Source organism: Vicugna pacos, chromosome 21, assembly GCF_048564905.1.
Source record: "Vicugna pacos chromosome 21, VicPac4, whole genome shotgun sequence".
NCBI classification, from domain to species: Eukaryota; Metazoa; Chordata; class Mammalia; order Artiodactyla; family Camelidae; genus Vicugna; species Vicugna pacos.
This window is the reverse complement of record NC_133007.1, coordinates 2,764,103-2,786,691: the sequence shown is the minus strand read 5'-3', so window position 1 is coordinate 2,786,691 and position 22,589 is coordinate 2,764,103. Positions and strand designations below refer to the sequence as shown.

Here is a 22,589-nt window from a genome sequence, read left to right as displayed (position 1 = left end):
AACAAAAAACAAAAAAACACTCTCCCTACTTAAATCAATTCATTACTTAATTGTAACTGTTATAAGTGCTATAAAGAAGTATGGGATTGGATAAGTTATTATAACAAGGGATCCTATATCTTAGTGGTGATAGCAGAGAGGGTGGTATGTGTGTCACAGAATGTTTGTTAAAGACAGTGCGTTTGAGCCATGGCCTGATGATAAATTCAGTGCAATGGAAGTGTCTGGCCATGTATCCCAGACTGAAGGAACAACCTATATGTAAAAGACTTATCCCTTTCTTAACAGATATAATGTACCTAATAAATTAAGCCAAATGTGGCTAGAATGACTTGGAAAGGACTATATCTAGACCATGCAAAGCTTTTAAGAAGTGTCAAAGATTTTCTTCTTTATACCCAGTGAATAGAAAGCCTCCATGGAATTTAAATAAGAGAGTGAAAGAATTTTTAAAAGATTATTCTGAATTGACTCAGAGCAAGATTGTATGCATGGAGGCCATTGGGAGAAATTAACTACAGTGTGGGAAAAATTCCCTAATGACCTGGACCAGTATGGTAAATGTGGAAAGAGAGAGAAACAGTGTCATTTTTATTGAGAAGGAAGAAATTTTCCTCTGCCCTTCTCGGTTCTTCTGGTTGGTCTAAGAATGAAGCTGACATGAGACAGATTAACAAGAGAAAAATCAAATGAAGTTTAATAACATGTGTTCAAGGAGGAGACTCAGGAAAACTGAGAAACTCACTAAAATGGCTAAAGCCTTCGTCTTAAATACCATCTTCAGCTAAAGACAAAAGAGGGTGTGGTGGGTAGTGGTTTGGGAATTCATGTGGGAGGAAGAAATTGACATGGAGATAAAAAGGAAATGTTCAGTAAACAAATGTTTGCTGGGCCTTGCAGAGTCAGTGGGACATGGAGTGGACTCTGGTTCCTAAGCTCTGCCTGAGATTTCCCCACCACACCTAGCCTATATTCTTTGCAGATAACTCTCAAGATACTCTGTTCTGCGAACAGACTATCGAAATTCTTTTGGGCAGTTAGTGGGGTAGGTCAAAGTTTCCTCTTATGACTAGGACTTCCAAAACTTTGTTGAATAAAAGTGTCAAGAGAGGGCATCTCTGATCTGTGAGGAGATGCTTTCAGCTTTTCCCCATTAAGTATGATGTTAGCTGTGGGTTTGTCATATATGGCCTTTATTATATTGAGGTATGTTCCCTCTATGTCCATTTTCTGGAGAGTTTTTATCATAAATGGATGTTGAATTTTATCACAAGCTTTATCTGCATCTATTGAGATGATCAAATGGTTTTTATTCTTCGACTTGTTAATGTGCTGCATCACATTGATTGATTTGTGGATATTGAAAAGTCTTTGCATCCCTGAGATAAATCCTGCTTGATCATGGTGTGTGGTCCTTTTAATGCATCTATATTCATAACTGATATTGGCCTGTAATTTCCTTTTTTTGTGATACCTTTATCTGGTTTTAGTATCAAGCTAGTGATGGCCTCATAGAATTTGGAAGTGTTTCTTCCTCTGCAATTTTTTGAAATAGTTTCCAAAGGATTGGGGTTAATTCTTTCTTAAATGTTTGGTAGAATTTGCCTGTGAAGCCACCTGGTCCTGGACTTTTATGTGTTGGGGGTTTTTAAATTATGGATTCAGTTTCAGTACTGGATATCATTCTATTCATATTGACTAGTTCTTCCTGGTTCAGTCTTGGCAAATTGTACCTTTATAAGAAATTGTCCGTCTCTTCTAGGTTGTCCTTTTTGTATAGGCATATAGTTGAGGCTACTAGTTGCTCATAGTAGCCTCTTATGATCCCTTGTATTTCTGTGCTGTTGGTTGTAACTTCTCCTTTTTCACTTCTGGTTTTATTAATATAGTTTCTCTCCCTTTTTTTCTTGATGAATCTGACTAAAGGTTTATCAGTTTTGTTTAACTTTTCAAAGAACCAGCTTTTAGTTCTTGAGTCTTTTGGGACTTGATTGTTTTCAGTTTGAAATAATCCATATGCCAAAGAGACATTTTGGGATTGCAAGTTTTGCTCCCTTACACATTCAAAAAGTATTTAGTATGTGAAACAGAAAACAAAAAAACTGGTTCTTGATTGATATGAGGGGAGAGGGGAGGGAGAAGGCATGGCTGGAGCCCTAGTTTATTTAATTACATGGAATGGTGCTCTTTGAGATTCTAAGCAGTAGAAGAGGAGCAGGCCGCAGGAGGAAGATGATGTTCAGGGTGAGCTGCCTATGAAACTTCCAAGTAGAGATGCTGGCAGTTACTCTCTAAAACTCAAAGGAAAGAGGTGACAAAAAGAAGTTGATAATTAGATGGTATTGCCTAGGAGTAAATGTAAAAAGTAAGGCAAGTTTAGTTCTAAACTTTGAGGAACTCATCTAAAGATCACTGAGAAAGGATGAGCAGGCAGACACAGAATGAAAATGATACACGTAGGAGGAAAACCTTTGGGTATAGTGTCATCTAAGGCAGGGGGAGAGTGTTTTGAGAATAACACTGTGCCTCAGAGTGAACACTTCTCATTATATTTGAAGCAGGTTTGCTTAGTGCTCTTTAAAATGCTAATGTTACCTGACTCTGCTTAGAGTGAAGGTTTGGTTATTACTGGTAATAGGAAATAAAATCCTTGAGAACTGGTGACTTCATATTGCTAAGAGTACATGGTGCCAAATCTCTTCTAGAATAACATTTATCTCTTGAATGGTGTAATTTAGAACGTCTTCATTTAATTCACTGCTAATGTTGTATTAGAAGTTAATATGACTTGTCAGTGCATTATTGTATTCACATTGAAAAGAATTCTTTCTGACATTAAGTATGAGCATCTGAAGTCTGAATGTGTTTGAAATCATGCATAAATACAAGTATTACATGATCCATTACTTACATAGGAAGTTCTCATTCACTCTTGCATTCAGCAAACATTTCTTAATTGCCTAATGTGTGCCAGCAGTTGCTAAATGCTGGGGATGTCAGAAAAGATCTTGAAACACAGTTCTTGTAAACCATTACACTCCTGGGGAAAATCTGTGTGTGGTGAGGGGGGAGAGATTGAATCTGACAAGACAGGTCAGAGCTGGATTGTGAAGTATTTTCATTACTACAAAGCTTAAAACTACAGTTTAAGGTAACCAAATAATTAATGAGGAAAATTTCTTCTTTATAGACTATTTAGACCTAATAAATCAAGAAGAAATAATAAAATATCACAATTTTGCATCTAATACCTTATAAATTAGTGGATCTAGGCAAAGACTGGTAACATAAAAAGATAAGCCGTTTTTATGCTAGTATGTGAGACAACCTATGAAATTTTCTTGCCTGAAATATTAAATCTAAAACAGATCAAGCCTATAGATATAATCAACAATTTATAGGAAATTTATAGCAAACAAAAGAGCATGTTAAAACATATTCTGGAAATGCAATCAGAAAAGCCCAGCGGAACAAACAGTGCATTTTCTTCAACAGGTACTGTCAATTGAAAGAAAAATGCCCAGCATAAGAGCTGTGAGTTTAAGTTTTATTTAGGGACCTTACTGAGGACTATAGCCCAAGAGACAGCCCCTCAATAGCTCTGAGGGAACTGTTCCAAAGGGGTAAGGGAGGTTTATATATATGACTTTTGACTAGAAAGTACGGGCAGTCAAGTATACATCTTGGTAAAAGACGACTGCTATTCACAAAAAACAGATAACTCAAGTTAATGATTTTAGTGCTTTTCTGTGTATGGGGAAATGCAAGAATCAGGGTTCATTAAAACTCTTCCCAAGATATCTATCCATCTAAGGGGCTTTCTTGTCCAAAGCTCAGGTGCCTCATCCTGTTTTGATTCCTCCCAGGTTCACTGTCAGTGACTCATGACTTACTCCTTGTAGAACTGGGTGGTGAGCAACCATCTCTGTTTTCCTTAGGTTTACACTACCGCAATAGCTGTGACAGAAAGAACAAAAAGAAGTAGACAATCCATAGAGTAAGGGGCTTAAAAGATACAGAAAAGTTGCCATTTTGATTCCTATCTAGACTTTGATTCAAACTGCAAAAAAAAAATGTGTAAGACTGAGAGAATCGTGAGTACTGCTGGACTTCTTACTATTAAAAATTATAGTTAATTTTTATGTGTGATAATATTTTATAATTAGGGTTTTTTGGTTCTGTTTTGAAAAGAAAACAGTTTCTTTCTTGTACTCTCCAGAGTTGAAATGATATGATACCTTGAGTTTGCTTTAATATAGTCAGGGCCCAGTAGACTCAAGAAGAGCTTTTTACCTCTCTTTTAACTGCCTAAGAGAATTTAGATAGGGAGCCTGTACCAGGAAAGAGCTATTAACAAAGAACTTTTTTACATCAGAAAGAATCCCCACATGGCAAACATTTATTTACCAGACATTGGCTGTTTGTATCTTCTTGTGAGCTGTCTTTCTCCTCTGAAATCCAGCCCCCTGCCCACTTCTCCTTAGCTTGGGATGTCATGTAAACCTTAATAGCCTGACTGTTGTGGAGTCTTGTATGTTTTTGTGGGACTGCCATATATATGAAATTATTTTTTTCCTCCTGTTTATCTATTTTGTGTTAATTTGATTATTAGGCCATTCCAAGAGCCTAAAAGGGAGGAAGGGAAAAGTTTTCCTCTCCATAGGTTCATAATCAAAATATGGGAAGATTGACAATTTTGTACAGAGCAAAAGAGGTCAGAGTTTCACACTGGATTATCATAAAATAACTAACACGAATGTTGTCAAGGCTTATTCTTAGAAGAGCATTTTCAGTAAGAATGGAGCACGTTTCAGTACAGATGATCTCAAGATGATAAGCTCTGTTGGGGGTGTGAACCATGAGTTTTCTTTTGTATTGCCCCTATGTTTCCAGTACAATCAGAAATCTAATGGACAGTCAAAGATTTTTAAATTAATGAAGCAGAATGATGATCTGAAAGGGAATTAGATTGGAATGTCTAGGTATGTCTCTGTCACTAATCAGCCTTTTGACAGGGAAAATATCCTTTATTAGTAAAATGAGTGTATTAGGCCAGGTCTTTTCTAAGTTCTAATTCATGATTCCAAGAGGAATTAGTTTTAAATTAGCTGCAGAAAGGTCCTGATGTGCACATGCGCACATGCACAAACACACATACACACACCCCAACAAAACAACAAAGTATCAAACCTGGAATACATTTTCCCTGTGAAAATGAGCTACCGTCAATAAAATGTTGACTTTTTACACTTGAGGCAAAGTAGTCTATATCATAAGTAATGTATTTTCTCCAGTGGATACCACATGGGTTTTCCCAGGTCCCCTGTTCTGGTTGATGCACCCATCCTCTGGTGGCTTGGAATTTCTGCTGCTAGTAGCTCACAGCTGCCTCCCTCCCTAGGCATTGCCCTTGGCTGTAGGAACTGACTCACCCAAGAGTCTGCCCTCAAAGGGAGCTTCCCAAGGCCCCAGACTGTCTGCTATGAGGATAAAGCCCAGAATTCTTGCCTCGTTTGACACAACTCTTAGGAGCCATTCCATCCTTGGAGCTCCCCAGGATGAGTGGATGCCCCAGTTACAGCTGCATTGTAAGTCAGCTTCTCCCACTGCCTGGTTCCACCATCCTTTCCTTTTTTACAGTTGTAGCTCTCAAGAGTATCCCCTGCTTAACCTTCTGCTTATAATTCTCTATCTCACTATTTGTTTCCAGAAAACAGTGTAAGACACAATGTAATCAAATGTGCTTATTTATCCACCTAAATAGTGTATATCTGCCAGTGGGCTTCAGGCTCTTTGTTGGATTCTCAATTGAGGTGTATATGTGTCCTTTCTTTTGTTAGTGGAGACAATACTTTCAACGTGAGCCTTGAACCATCTCAGATGAGACAATTCTTTAAATTATAGTCTTTAACCTGGGATTAATAAAAAATGAAATTCAGTTCTTTTCCTTTTAGACCAGCTGTGTGGTCTTGGACATGGGATAAAGCTAGGGCTTGAGAACTTTATGATGAGATGCTTCCTTTTGCAACAATATGATAGGATAATTGCGAGAAGAGTGCTTTTACCTAAGATTTCCTTAATTCTCATGTATGATGGAAAATTGCATACCAAACTAAATGCCTAAAAGCCTTCTTTCACAAATGAGAGAAGAGACATACAGAAACTTCTTAAAAATAAATGACAGAAAGAAAATTTTTCAGAGCTTAAAAAACGAAACAAAGTAACTGATCACAACTTTCTGATAATAGAAGGGATCCCTTTCTGTCATAAATGGTCTGGGGGCAGATATCAAAATGGGTTTTACTTGGTTGTGTGTTCTAATTTAATTTTTACTTCACTTTTGGAGTGAAAAGTTTTCTTAACCATAAGGTAAGGCAAGAAAGAAGAGGAAAAAACAAAAGTAAACTTTGTCCCTAAAAAAGGGAGCACATATAGCACTTATAAATATGTTTTAATATGTTGTTTGGGATTGGCAGATACAAACTATTATATATAAAATAGATAAACAACAAGTCCTACTGTATAGCATAGGGAACTATACTCAGTAGCTTATAATAACCTATAATGAAAAAGAATATGAAAAAGAATATATGTGTATGATATATATATAAAACTGAATCACTGTGCTGTACTTCAGAGATGAACACAGCATTGTAAATCAACTATAATTCAGTTAAAAAGTTTTAAGTCTAAAAATGTTTGGATAATACATTTTTCTATATGGATATTTCGTAACAGATGCAACAGTTCTGTTTAAACTTTTCGCTTCTTAAAAGGAATGTTGTTGAATGTGAAGAAATATTCTGAGAACCAGGATGTATTGCATTATAGTAGCAAGAGCCTTTATTATGGCCATGAAATCAAATGAGAAAACACTGTCTTAATTTTGGTTATTAACCTAACTCTAATTTATTTTCTATTTTGGTCATTTATGACAAAAACAGGTCTACTTACTGTTAACACTTTGTTTCTATGGTACTATGAACTTGAAAACTTTTGAAAATTCCTGTTACACCTTTATAGCAATCATAAAGCTTTCTGTGCAAGAGGAGGTTGACTCCTTAGTGATTAAAAACACCTCTGGAGGTGTGGAGGCTGGGGCCAGAGAACACCAGGAGCTGTTTATTAGCAGGCACTCTTCAGGCACCCTCTCCTAATGCCTGTTTTCTTTGTGACCAAGTTAGTTAATCTTGCTCCTTCCTCTTTTCACCTTTGGCCCCATTACTTTCCCATGTTAGTTCTATTTTTTTCTTTCCTGGGGGAAAAAAAAAAGGAAAAGATGTTACTGTAACTACCTTCTTTTGTGCCGGATTTTGTGTAACATGGGACTCTAGGGGCATTCAGGTTGAATGAGTTAAAGAACTCCAACCAATTCCTGTCCAGTGCTATGTTGTTTGGAAAACTGGCTTATTAACTGCTCTATTTCTTTGTGTCCTTTGAAATTTTTACTGATGTTTTCCTTGATCTGAACAAGTGATCCCCCCCCCCACTACATTATACAGGAGATTTGAGTTTTCTTCCCTCTTTTCCAGTGGCTTGCTGATCAAGCTAGCAGAAAGTTAAGGGCAAGTCATGGTTCTGTTCAACCCATGACATCAAAGAGTTTCTTCCGTGGCTGAAATCCTGTTGCCATCTTGGCCTATTGGCAGTGTAACAAGTTTTCAGTAAAACTATTTGTGTCTCAAGTTTATATCCTAAGGTACAAGGAGAAATTGGGTAAAATAAACCATGTTGTCAAAGATTGACACAGTGAAAATCTTCATTTAGGGTTACCTAGTTTTTGGTTACAAAATAAAATCACAGACAAAAGCATATGAAAATACACCTTTCAATAAACAGTTCCAGAATGCTCTAATTACTAGGCAGTACTTTTCTCATTCCATAGAGGTCTGGTGTGTATGTTTCCAGTCAGGCAAGTTCAGGGCTCAATTTCAAGCCGACAATTGGAGGTAGAAGGCAGGAGACTGGTTTGCTGTTTTAAGCAGTATATCTATAAAAATTCTGTTTGGCTTTGCTGTACACCTGAAACTAATATTGTAAATCAACTACACTTCAGTGAGAAATAAGAATTAAAAAATAAAGTTCTGTTTTGATCCAGTGCCACTGTAGAGACCTCTGTATATGCTGTCTTCTGACCATGCCTCCTGTTTCTGGTGCACAGTGTGATGCCAAGAGAGAGCAGCTTTTAACAGCCTCACTCTATTATAAATAACCAAGGATATTCTGTGCACAAAAAGCTATTAAGGGTGACTGTCTTATTTAGATTGCAGAAGATCAGTAGGTGGAACCATTGCTAAAACAGTCCCCCAATTCGTGGACAGGGTGCATTTGTAACCTTACTGATCAAATCCAGGAAATAAAGTGGCAGTTTTCTGTAAAATATGTCTTACTCTCTGTTGTGATTCTAAGTTATAGGAGCAGCAGCCACACCCCAGAGGATTCCAGCAAATTGCACTATTTGGGCACAAAAAGCTTCTTAGAATGAAGGGTTAGCCTTTTCCATCATAAAAACATTTTATGTGATTGGCAAATCAGAAAGTGGTCAATCAGCAGACAGTTATAGAGATGTTTTTCATCTCTAGTAAACAGCGGGATGCTAACGGGAGAGTTAAGACGAAAGGGGAAAAAAATACATTGATTTGTTGGCAGAGGCCTAGCAGCTGTCACAGTAAAACATGGTTCTCTTGCACTTAATCAATGTCAGCCTCCAGCCCAATCGTTTTGTAGCCCAGATGAGAAGCAATCAAGAGGAACACCTTCATAAGCATGAAGCTTGCTAGATGGGGTTCAATGAAGTGTGTCTTTCAGCTTAGGCACTCAAAATGTGATGCATGACCCAGAGCTAATCAGAAACGCTTAACCCTTTGAAAGGCAGCAATTACTTGCCTGCTTCTTTTTCTTTTTAAAGATAGAAAGTACATTCCCCACTCCATCTATAATTTTAAAATACCTTGTATCTATTTTGATGTGCAGTTCTTTTTCTTTCTGGATAAGGTGAAGCATTGTCATTAATCATGGTTCCCATCTTTAAGTATGGGCACTATCTTAAATGCATCTCATTTCTCAGAAAAACAATATAGGAACCATAACTAATTTTGCTACCAATTTTTCATGGTTTCTTTCAGTGTGAATATTTACTTTACCAATTGGTACCTTTATTATTTGTGTCTCTGGCCCAAGGTTAATGGCTTGTGTCCTTGCAAATGAAGACCAGTTTAAGGACCTAAGTCATATTTCATATAGAATGATATTTAATTTCATGTGAGTTTCCTTTTCTGCCGACTAGTGGGGAAGATGCTTGGAGAAACAGAACACCAGGGACAGGCTCACTCAAATGCAGAGAAATAGCCAGCAAAGCTTAGGTCTCCCAGCTTGGAGGACACGCCAGCACAGTCCCTCCACACCATGGCTTCAGCAGCACCCAGAGAAGCTGAGTCATCAGGGATTATATATATTTTTTTCCAGTTTTCACAGAAATAAGATTCCTAAGTGGTGGTGGAGGGAGTTGGTTGGGACTTGGCTCTGAACTATCTGGGGAAAAGCAAAAGAACAAACGCTACTTCCTCATTTAATGTGAAATATCGAAGACAGAAATCTGTCTTTTGTGTCAGTTTTCACTTTAGATGCTTTCAGAAATAATCTGTGAGTTGAGAGGGAGGGAGACTAAAAGTCCTTGATATCTAGTGTGGAATGTGAAAAAAGTATTCAGTAAAGGTGAAGAAATACAGACTCCCACAGAGTAAGTTATACTTGAGATTGCCAAGAAAAAATAAAGGAAAAATAGACAAGATACTAAAATGAGCTTTTGTCTTTAAGATAATTGTATATTCCTAGGTTTGTTTTTCCTGACAAAGTTATTTTATTCATGGTGCAGGTATAATCTGTATAATGGGTAGATTATAATGCTGAGAACCTGGAGGTTTTATACCAGATTTCCCACTAGGAGTCAAGGCTTTCTTAAATAAGAGTTTAGTTATTCCTCCTGTTAAAAGATAAACTGAGGCATATTAAATATTTTAAGAGTTTCTTTGAGGAAAACTTGATTTGAATTGAGCAGCACCAAACTAGAAGTAGTCAAGAGGGCTCCATGGACAGGAGCTTGGGAAAATACTTTTACAGAGAAGATGTGGAAGCAAAGCAAGGTCATTGTTTGATTGGCTGTTTGATTTGGGAAGGCCTTGTTAGGTGGTGTGATTACTTGTCCTCAGATTTCGCTTTCTTGACCTTGAGACATTTCAGGTTTAGCATCTGGGTGTGCTTAGGCAGGCTCCCATGGCATTAGAGCCCCCTCAGTCTAATGGCCTCTTTTCTTAATGGATCTAACACTCCCAAACTCAAATTGACATCATTTCCATATTTGTGAGAGATTGAAATCTAACAAACAGAAATCATTATCTACTCTGAGTAGTAAAACAAAAACAAACATTAAAAATGGGCTGGAGTTCCAGACACATTTTATGTGCCTTTTCATGCGGATGGTATTGTATTAAAGCAAAAAAAAACTTGACCATCACTGTAGGGAGAGAATATTTTCAAGTTTTTCGTGAGCTAGGGACAGACCAAGGGAATGTGTTGTTTAGAACCACTTTTTACAAATTCAAGATACATAAAAAGACGTTTTTAAAATATTTGTACTGTCATCATTCTTCCTTGTTTGGTTTTTATTATATATATAGACAGTGTTTTAAATAATTTCACAATTTTGATTATAAATCTTATCTCTAACCCATGTTTACTTCATAAATTCTTAAGTTACTTGGAATAGTAAATTCTTTATAAGAAATATGTTTGGGAGCATAGGAATGAAGATTGCAGAGAGACAATATACTGATAAATTCTTTTTTTTAACTGAAGTATAATTGATTTACAATATGTTTCTGGTGTACAGCATAGTGATTCAGTTATACTTATATATGTTCTTTTTTTATACTATTTTTCATTATAGATTATTACAAGCTATTGAATATAGTTCCCTGTGTTATATAGTAGGACCCTGTTGGTTATCTATTCTTTATATAGTAGTTTGTGTCTGCTAATCCCAAACTCCTAATTTATCTCTCCTCTCCCTTTCCCCTTTGGTAACCGTAAGTTTGTTTTCTATGTCTGTGAGTCTGTTTCTATTTTGTAAATAAGTTCATTTACATCTTTTTTTTTTTTAAGATTCCACATATAAGTAAGTGCTATCATAGGGTATTTGTCTTTGACTTACTTCACTTAGTATGATAATCCCCAGGTCCATACATGTTGCTATAAATGACATTATTTCATTCTTTATTATGGCTGAGTGGTACTCTGCTGTTAATATATACCACATCTTTATCCAGTCATCTGTCGACGGACATTTAGATTGCTTATGTGACTTGCTGTTGAATAGTGGGGTGCTTGTATCTTTTTAGAATAAAGTTCCCTCTGGATATATGCCCAGGAGTGGGATTGCTGGCTATTATGGTAACTCTATTTTTAGTTTTTTAAGGAATCTTCATACTGTTTTTCTTAGTGGCTGCACCAAATTACACTCCCACCAACAGTGTAGGAGGGTTCCTTTTTCTTTACACCTTCTTCAGCATTTATCATTTCTGGACTTTTTCATGGTGGCCATCTGACTGGTGTGAGGTGATACCTCATTGTAGTTTTGATTTGCATTTCTCTGGTAATTAGTAATATTTGGCTTCTTTTCATGTGCGTATTGGCAATTTGTATGTCTTCATTGGAGAAATGTTTGTTTAGGTCTTCTCATTTTTTGATTGGGTTGTTTTTTGTTTGTTTTTTTGTTATTAGTTGTATGAGCTGTTTGTACATTCTGGAAGTTAAGCTCCTGTCAATCGCATTGTTTGCAAATATTTTCTCCCATTCCATAGATTGTCTTTTCATTTTGTTTATGATTTCCTTTACTGTGCAAAAGCTTATAAGTTTAATTAGGTCCTATTTGTTTATTTTTGCTTTTCTTTCTGTTGCCTTGTTCTCCCTAGGAGAACATTGCTATGAATTATGTCAAAGAATGTTTTGCCTATGTTTTATTCTAGGAGATTTATGGTGTCCTGTCTTATATTTAAGTATTTAAGCCATTTTGAGTTTATTTTTGTGTATGGTGTGAGGGAAAGTTCTAACTTGATTGATTTATATGCAGCTCTCCAGCTTTCCCAACGTTACTTGCCAAAGAGATTGTTTTTTCTCTGTTATGTATTCTTGCCTCCTTTGTGAAAGATTAATTGATTGTAGGTATGTTGGTTTATTTCTAGGCTCTCTGTTCTGTTCCATTGATCCATATGTCTGTTTTTGTGCCAGTACCATAGTGTTTCAGTTACTGTAGCTTTGTAGTATTATCTGAAGTCTGGGAAGATTATTCCTCCACCTTCATTATTTTCCTTCTGTATTGATAAATTCTAAATTCTCTTTTCCCTCCAAGATTTTGACCAACTTCTCTTACCCAGAATATCCAAATCCAAAGGATTTACCATCTACCAAGTTAGATGGAATTAGAGGGGACAAGTGCAGAATAAGGCAGCTGTGCTGTGAGGCCTTCCTTACCCCCTGGGTATTCTGTTAGACTACACTTACATCTGCACCTTATTGAGGTGTCAGGGTTTTTGTTTTGCATGTCTGATGCTTCTTTAATGCTGGAGCTTTTGTCTCCAAAAGCCCTTGTGGAAAATCTTTATTTGCCTTCATCAGCACTACTTTAATATTTATCAGATCAGAGATGTTAGATTCTTTTTAGTATCAATTAGTCAGGGCCTAGTATCAACATACATTGATTGATAGCTACTGGGAGTTCAGCGTGGATAAAGACGGGTCATGTACGTTGTCTGAACACAATTAGATAAGCATCTTTAAGTGCTTTTTCCTAATAAGGAGGTATGTTAGATACCTTAAGTACTGGCAAAAGCCCACTGTAAAAATGAACGAGGCAGTTATTACTATGCAGCTGCCAGTGAGGTGGTGGGAATCTCTAGTGAAATGGGACTCTCTGGCCTATGTACTTGAATACATGTGTGTGTAATATTTGATCATGAAAAATTTCAAACAGAGGCAAAAGTAGAAAGAATACTAGAGTGAACAACCATACACCCATCCTCTAGATATAATAATGGTTACTGTTTGGCCATATTTGCTTTATATTTCACAGACATACATACACACTGAAATTATTAAGGTAAATTACAAAACATACGTGTTTTGAAATTACTAGAGCATTGTAACTACTATGTATTCATTTAGCTTATTTTGTTATATGAAAAACACCTGAAATGTCTCAGACAATATATGAAGTGTTAAAAATCTTAAATGTCATTTTTGTTGTGGTAATATCCTTTATTTTTCATTTAAGGATATAGTTTCATAATTGTATTAGTTGTTAATAGAAAACATGGTTGAAGCTCACAGCAAAAAAAAAGTGACAATATATGTATGTTCATGTATAATTGAAAGATTGTGTTCTACACTGGAATTTGACGCAACATTGTAAAATGAATATAACTCAATAAAAATGTTCAAGAAAAAGAAAGAAAATATGGTTGAAAATGCAAACACTCATTCTGTACAAATTGGAATATTTCTGACAAACCGTTGGGTAGACGTATTCCTGTTAAATTTATCTTCTCAAACCTGTGGAATAAAGGAACGTGAAGATGGTATTCAGTGAAGGCAAACCAAGGCTTGGACTTGGTAGCCTCTTTAGTTACAAGGGAGTTTTCAAAAACTTTAGAAGGATGACTTAGAGATACCTGGAAAGGATACAGCACCTCCTTGTCTTCTGAGGTACATACATAGACTGCAGAATTAGGGTTTAGGCATAAAATTGTCCTGGACCTTTAAGAATAAAAGCAATATGCAGGCAAGTTCACACTGGGTTATAGTGCAGAAAAATTACAGTTAGCCCTCAGTAGCTGTGGGTTCCACGTTTACAGATTCAACCAACTGGATCAAAAATATTTGGAAAAGAAAAATTCCAGAAAGTTCCAAAAAGCAAATTGAACTTGCCACGTGCTGGCAAGTATTTACATAGCACTTATATTGTATTTACAACTATTTACATGGCATTTACATTGTATTAGGTATTATAAATAATCTAGAAATGATTTAAAGTATGCAGGAGGATATGGAGAGATGGCTATATTAATTGAAACTATTAATTCTCATGAAGATTAATGACTATATTTGCATCTGACTTGGTGACTATGCTTATCTTAATCTTTCCTGGGGTCTAGATCACACTGTATCTTCCTTTTACTTGATTTGACATCCCTTTTTTATTCTTGTATGTGGCCAAGACCACAGACTGTAGCCTTACTTACTTCAGTATTTACAGCCTTCTCTGCTTATCTGCACTCAAGCCTGCTCTTTCCTAGAGTGATGCCCAGTATTAAATATAACATTTTCTTACGTATATCTGCTAATTTTTTTATTTTAAGAATACTTTTCCATATAGTCTACTTATTTGTTGGCTGAGCTCTATGGCTTGCCCATTGACCAGTCTTAGCCCGTTTGCTAGAGATATCACAGATTAGGAGAAAGAGGATGGATGTGGATGTTGGCATAATGCTGAGCTCAGGTTTCTCCAAGGACAATGTTGTTACTGTAGTTAAGTTAAGCGAGGTAAAACACCTAGCATAGAGCTTACCTAGCAGTGCTTTGTTGGTGTTTTCCCGTCTTCTGCCTGCCAGAGGAGAAGGAAGAAGGAAAGGAGAGAAGAGAGAGAGAATCTAATATATGTCTGAAAGGATTTTTCAGATTTAATTCAGAAGAGATCATGTCCTTTTACAGCTGTTCATATTCTCATTGAATTTAGCTCATGCCTGTAGCTCTGCTTACCTGTGGAGGGAAATGTCGGGGACAACTGCCTTCAGCAGTTTGCTGAGAACAAGATTTAGATGTGTGACTGCTGTGCTGCCGAGGTCCTACAAACTTTCAGTAGGGCTAACACATCAGGGTGCCTAAAGGCTGTTTGCCGACATCTCTAAATGAGACCCTGGAACTAGGAAAAGGAAAGTCCACATGTCTGTTACAGTCGATTAACAATTTCTGTATACCTGCAATTGACACATTGATAGCCTCTGAGAAGGTTGCAGAAATGACTCACGAAGAGACCGTATTTCCTTCCATTCAATACATACAACCCACACCCCTGAAAGCAGCCACTTTCTGGAAGGATGGTGGTCTAAGTTCTGATTTACAACGTCTGGTCTGCTCACTTATAGATGGTGTATTCCCTGGGATTGACTACCCAAGCAACATATTAAAAAGTCTTCTTACATAATACTTGCGTTTATTTGTTCCTAGTTCTTTCCATATTTTACTTAAGGGAAGGTGAGGCAGATAGCTCCCAAATATTCTCAGTTGTCTATTTGCACATGAAAGCATGTGGAGAGAGGCATGCAGGCCCATGGAGCCAGCAAGAGAGCTCCGTTGGTCCCCATGCTAATGGGAGACATTGTAAGTAGTCAGGCTTACCTCATCTTTTCATGAATGAGTTATTAAAAGGAAGCCTCACAGATTTTTAGTTATTTGGTCACCTCTCTATGCAAAGCATTCGGAAGGTAATTCTGGATGTTATTTGATCAGCGAAAAGTGAGGAATCATCGCACTTCAGTAATACGTATGTACGGGAATGATAAATGAGCAAGCGGTTGGTGTCTGCATAATGAAAGAGGTGCGGGCGATGCAGATGTTGTTTAGTTCTGGATGTGAAAATTAACTGGGAAGGCGCGTTTGTCAGAAAGTTCTCGCTCAGAGTTTTATTAATTTCCCTTTCCTTCACTCCTCATCTGTCTTTTCTTAATGCTTAATTAGCGGCCCAAACTGTGTTTAGGTAGCTAAGATCATAACTGATAAGAACTTTTTCTCTTATTTTCTGCTCTATTTTAATTTTTGTACCAGTGTTTGACTTCTTTCTGTGACATTTTGTGCTTAATTCTTACTTGAAATTTCTTTCATTTGAATGTGAAAATTCTTTACATTTAACATTGAGTATGACTTGGTTTGTGGTTTAGTTTATTTGTAACAAAATTAGAACTCTGAATGGTTTCAGAATAAATGTGGATTTCCTTATGCACTTTTGCCAAGTGAAAGTTCATTTAAGAGCTGCATATTTTATCAGTAGCTAATGAGATGAGATCGACGCTAGATGTCTTTGACCTGAAAAGAATAAAAAGGGGTCCAATCAGTGCATATTCTGTGTAAAATATAATTAAACTGTGTTTCTGGGATTACTTGGAGAAAAATTCCCTTGAAAATCAAGCACATTGTGTTTGTAAAAAATTAAGAATTCTTTGTGATGTGTTTTCTTTTTCTTGTTTGATATAGCTCATGGTAGACAAGAAAAGAAAAATGTACTGTATCTTTTCTAAGGTAAGATTCCAAATGTTGTGTGGGCAGAATAATAATCTTGAATCCATTTGGGTTGCCCTTTCCCTCTCTCCTACCCCAGAGGTAGTCCTTAAGGACTATATAAAGCAATTGGTCTGGAGTCCATTAAGAATTTATTATATGCCAACTAGGCACACTCTCTGTTGCTATAGGGTGAGGAAAGCTTGCTGCAAATTAGAGTATATGGGGTTTTATTAGCTCCCTGTGGTTGCTGTAACAAATTGCCACAAACTTCGTGGCTTAAAACACAGAAATTTATACTCTCACAGTTCTGGAGGCCAGAATATGTAATGAAGGTGTGCCAGCAGGGCCGTGCTCCTTCTGAAGTCTCTAGCAGAGAATCTTTCTTTGCCTCCTCCAGCTTCTGGTGGCTCCAGGTGTTCTTTGGCTTATGAGTACATCACTTCAATCTCTGCCTCTGTCATCACATGGCCTTCTCCTCTTCCCCCTGTGTGTCTCTCCTCTGTCTCTCTCATAAGGACACTTACTGCATTTGGGTCCCAACTTGGATAAAACCAGATGATCTCATCTTGAGGTCCTTAGCTTAGTCACATCTTTAAGATCCTTTATCCAAATGAAGTAACATTCACAGGCTCCAGGACTCAGAGCATGGACATGTGTTTTGGGGGGGGGTCACCATTCAACTCTCTATAATGGCTTGGGTGGAGGCTCTGAAAAACGTTCTGAATTGAGGCTTGGCCTAGTAGAGCTGCAGTTTTCCACTTGGTGGCGCCTTCCTGAAACTGTAATTTGAACATTTCATTTCAACACTGCTCTTTCCCAACTTGTCTGCATTCTCTTACCATGCCAGTAAAGGTCATTTTTCTTTTTTTTACATTTAATTTTTATTGAATACAACATAAAGTACACAAATGTTAAATATACTGCTACATAGCATGTATATGATGAACAATTGTTAAATGAATGAATACATGAGTAAACCTTATATGGGTTTTATTGTTGGAAGCAATATGTGGTCTCTTGAAAGTTTTCCAAATATGGTTTGAAATTATAATAGTGAAAATGCTTTTAGGGGCATGTGTCTCCCGTCTACTCAGTCACTTTTCCTAATGTGATATGCTTCACCAAGTAAGGGTCACTTCTCGAGAAAATTTGAAATCAGTGACTCTTTTGAATCAGTAGAATAGCATGCTAATTCCACCCATAAAGATTGTAGCATAAGAAAGATCTAACACTCAGTGCATCCCAGACTATCGACAGTGAGGGGTATGAGAAGGCCTTGAGAAAACATGGACATCAGTTGGGAAGGCAAAGGGCGACTTGGTGAGGATTCTTCTTTTAGAAACATCATGATTTGATTCCAGATGTCAGGATGATCAGGTGGAGCATACTGTTTAGCTTCCTTTTTACCAAAATGGAAGTTAGAATTGTCCCCACCCCCTCCACCTTCATTGTAAAGATATTATTAGAATATCTTTTTTTAAGGATATTCTAATATATCCTTATATGAGACAATAGGACATAAGGACAAAAAACATTCCAGTACTGCAACTCAGAAATGAATTTGTGCATACCCAAGTAGACAGTTTCATAAAGGCAATTGAAGGTCTCTGACCAGAGGACAAGTTGGATTCATGATGGAGAAAACTGAGTCTTCCTTCAGCTATAGTAGCGGTGCTCACCATGAGTGGTAGTGGGTCAAGATGAATTCCGAGGTCAAAAGCCAGAGACAGTAGACAGAGATGAGGAACTGTGTTGTGAGATGAAGTAGAACGAGTGGTTTAGGATGTGTTCTGTTGGATGATGCCAACAGGTGGCCGTGATTGCAGACCTGATGGGCCAGGGGAACTGGAGAGTCCCAGACAAGGGATGACTGATAGGGGGGTTGGAGGAAGAGTCCCTAATGTCAAGAAATGGTTGAAGCAGTAATTTCATCATGCTATGATTAATGAGGCAATAAATTACACAACAATGATATTCATTTTATTGTATCTTTTTATTGCTTTGTGATTTATAGCCTGTTCACTTGTTTAAAAAGCTTCCACACTAGAATAGTGTAGGTGCAAAACTGCACATTAGCCCAGACTTGCCTCGGTATCTAAGGCAGTGTTTCTCAATTGGAGAGGATGGAGTTGAACTTTGAGCTGATTCTAACACATGCCCAGGGTCGATAGCTACTACTCCAAGGTGGCCAATTTTAGAAGACTTGGTGGCAATTTTGAGTGGTAGCACTTCTCAGTGTCAGGGATATGAAGTGATCTGAGAAGCAGGATCTAATCTTGTGAGAAGGCATTGCAGAAGCAGTCAAGGTCATCATGGTGAGGCTTCAGTTTGAAGGAGCCATGTTGGAGCTCTGGACTTAGAACCCCAGGCATGGGGCTAGTCAGACAGACCAGCACACACAGTGGGGGTGGGTACAGTGGCAACCCCGTGAGCCACCACGAGAGCTTCAGAGCACTGAATTCACTCCTGATGTAGGAGATTGCTTCTTGGCTTACGAGAGTGCTCGTGTGTCAGAAGCACTCACACTCTGCCAGGTTGGATTTCCATGAGTGTAGGAGCTACCAGAGTGAGACCTGTTGAGGGCAGAACTTTGCTACTGGCACCTGGCTGGGACAGGAGCTGGCAGGGAAAGACATCTAGCAGGACTTGTTCAGCTCCTTTTTTGTCTGGAGGATTAGTGGAGAATGCAGAGTGATAGCTGAGGAGAGCCTGTCGGTGCCTGAGCTAGTTACCCTTTGCAGGGCAGGATGGCTGCTGGCCGCATAACAAGAACAGATGCATTTTCAGAGAATTAAAGCTAAAAGCTCCCTTTTTAATCCCTCAGCCTAGAATCCTTGGCATTGTCTTCAGCACCAACTACTTCAAACCCCAGATCTAGTCAAGTATTTGCTAAACCAAACTCACTTATTTTAGAAGATATGGGATTAAAACATTTCCATTTGGGTTGTATGTGTTTGTATGCCTCTGTTGGTGTTGGTAATGAAGGGGTGAAGGATTTTGGGGAAAATAGCAAACTGCTTAGTGAATACAGACAGCAAAACCACTGCATCATCATTAGTTAAAATACAAGTAGGAGTGTGGTGAAATTAAGCTATTACGAGATGATTTCCTGTTGTTTAAAACTAAAGGTAATTTAGATTAAGGGTACCTTCATGCAATACTAAGATAAATTAGCTAATTCAGAGTCAAGGGTTTTTTTTTTTTTTTTTTCCCCTGAGATGGGAAACGTACAACGGGGAATTTGGAAATAGAGGAAAGCAAATCTCTTTAAAAAACAGATTTTAAAGAACGAGAGCGATTTCAAGTTCTGATGAAGGAAGGAATGATACGGTGTGGCTGTGGCACTCACATGTCTCCTTGCAGTGACAAAAGTGGACAATGACAGGCCTTTAGCAGTGATTACTGCTGCTCTGTGAGGTAGGATCCCTGAGATTCAGAGCAAGCCGAGTCCCTGGCATCACTTTCGGCTTGCTGACTTTAAAGCTCACAGGTCGTTTTGGCCTGATTGGTCATCTTTAGCTCAGGGTAATAGCAGTAATTTTCACTTTATTCATTTCTGCCTCTTGGCTGGGGATCCTTGAGCACATCCGTTAGTGAAGGCATTGGCCAGTTGCCATCAGCTTCTGATGAAAAGAAGACTTTTCATTGTGACTAGCATTTTAAGCTCTCACATCTGCCTGTGACTCAGTCATTTTCTGGGTTATTTTACATGTGACTTATATTGGAATAAATGGTTCTTTCTTTTTGTCTTTTTTTTTTTTAACCTTTTCTCTGTGAGGAATTTTTCCTACCATGTAATACTATAATTAGGGGAAAATAAATTACGAGCTGTTGGGAAAATATCAGCTGCCCCCTGTTTTACGTGGTAATATTCTAAAGCTGAATATGGTACTTCCCCTGGAAAATTTGAAAAGTTAAAAAGCACAGTGGCCCATGATGAATACTGTCTCCAGAAAACATTTTCAGTCTTACATGTGGGTGAGCCTGGCCTCACAGGAATGCCCTCCCAATTGATTCACAGATTTCTCCAAGCAAATTCCCCAGATCTTAGCAATAAATATTTGTACATAAATTTTTATGGAAAATGAATCTTTCCAAATGATGATTAGTGATAAAACAGTGCAAAAATGTCCTCTCTATAAACCCTTTATTGGGTATCCTCTGTCAGGTCCACCACCTTCTGGGTCACCAGCCTTGGCGACTCTGGTGTAAAAATGAGTTCTTTCAGCCCTCATGTGGGCATTCAGACGGTGTGATACTGTCTCTGAAATGGCCTTTATATCTGGATCATCTGTTCTGTTCTTGCCACTGTTCAAGTTACAGTTCTGATCATCTGTTGCAGATACAGTTGCAGTACTCCCAGGCTCTCTTCTTTGCCATCTTTGCTTTACACTGTCACCATGAATAACTTTCTGAAACTTCAGTTGGATCATTTCACTTTGGTCTTCAAAATAGCGCCCAAGTGAGGAATAAAAGTTAATTCGCACAACATAGAATGTGAGACCCCCCTCAGGATTCTGAGAGTAACTTGAACTTTTTAAAGATAACTTAGGCCAAATATGCATACTTCAAGTCAATATGTAGAGCAAAAATGGATTAAAAAATCCATACCTATTTGGTTTAACTTCTAATAAATTTATCCAACATATTAAATCTATTTTGATTATTCAAGTAATTATAAGAAAATATTACTTGGTCACTAGAAGAAGTCTACATTGTACAGAAAATTCAGAATCAGTATATTGTAAATACATAGTTATATTTGCAATTATAGAACTTAAAAGATTCCAAAGCTTCTTGAAATGGTCAGTTTCTTTATTCTATGTAATATGAAAATTCACTTAAAAAACTGAGTTAATGAACACCCCTAACCACAGTACATTTACCTAAATTAGGAAGTTAACATTATTACAATATTATTTTATATACGTTATTCAGATTTTAGTCAGTTATTCCATAAATACCCTTTATTAGTCCAGGATCTAAACTAGGATTTCATGCTGCATTTAGTTGGCATATTTCTTTAGTATCCTTTACTCTGTCAGTCAATTATTTTGAGATCACAGCAAATAAGACTGTCACATGTCACAGCCCTTACACTTCCACCCTTTGCCAAATAACTTCTAAAACCCTGAAGCCTTAAGAGACTAAACTTATGTTCTAGAAGCCCATAGGAAATAATATCTTACCTAAATCTTGGACATCCCAAAGCAGCATCAAATTTCCTAGAGATTTTGCTCTCCTTTATGCAACTCATGGAAAATGGAGTTTGGATGTCCTGAGGATTCCCAGATAGCTAATTGGAATACTGGTAGTAAATGAACAGATTTGCTGGAGCATGGTGCTATTATTACCTGCCATCCTTTGCATTACAACCTAGCTGGTGATTCCACCAGACAGAGTCAGGATATAGCATTTGCTCCTCTGCTGAACGGTCAGGCATCGTCTCTGAGGAAAATCATCTCTGTACAGTGTGGCAGCTTGAATAGCTAAGAAAGGATTGTGGGCACAAAGAAGTGGGATGTAGAGGTAACTAAATCAAATAATCAGGATAAAACATTGGAATCGGAGTTGTTCCCAAACTACTATTGTGTATTATTTAATAAATAATAACATACTATATCCTGTTATATGACATGGCACATAATCTTTAATGAAATAAAAAATACGTTACATATATAATGGTAATTAATAAAATTAAATAAAAACACCCGCAGCTCTTAATGGCGACACCACTCCAGCTGTCACTGTCTTTTCTCTTCCCTTTCATGGTCGAGGTCCTCACAGTGCTATCCATTCCCTTTCATCTCCTTATCCTGAACCTTCCTCATGTTTCTATTGTACATTTAGAATTATGCACACTTTTATGTATTTCCCATTAGCCAGAAGAACTAGAAAGCGAAATGGATAACATGATTCAGATCCAAGTAAAAACTGGAATCCCAACAAGAACACGTGCTTCTCAGTCGATCTTGTCACCTACCGCACATGCTATTATGACTTTATATATTTAACCTGTCCTCTCAACAGGGTACTTCAAATTTGCTTAGAGTTTAAACATTCGTTCTTCCTCAGAAACCAAATGCTTATATTTGCAGATTTCCAAAATCTATTCTTTCCTCATAATCCTCACAGAAATTCCTCCAAAATCATGTCAGCTTTCTCAGTTACTTAGCATTATTGTCTGAATAGTGATAAATGTGGCATGGGATGGAGATAAAAGAGAAAGCTCCCACATCTGACTGAATGAGTTAAGAACA

General features: G+C 37.5%; 1 protein-coding gene across 8 annotated transcripts in view; it reads left to right on the top strand.

Annotated features, from left to right (window-relative positions):
* LOC140687919 (uncharacterized) overlaps positions 1-22,589 on the top strand; it is a 106,052-nt gene that overhangs the window by 36,008 nt on the left and 47,455 nt on the right. The gene's annotated exons all lie outside the window — the stretch shown is intronic.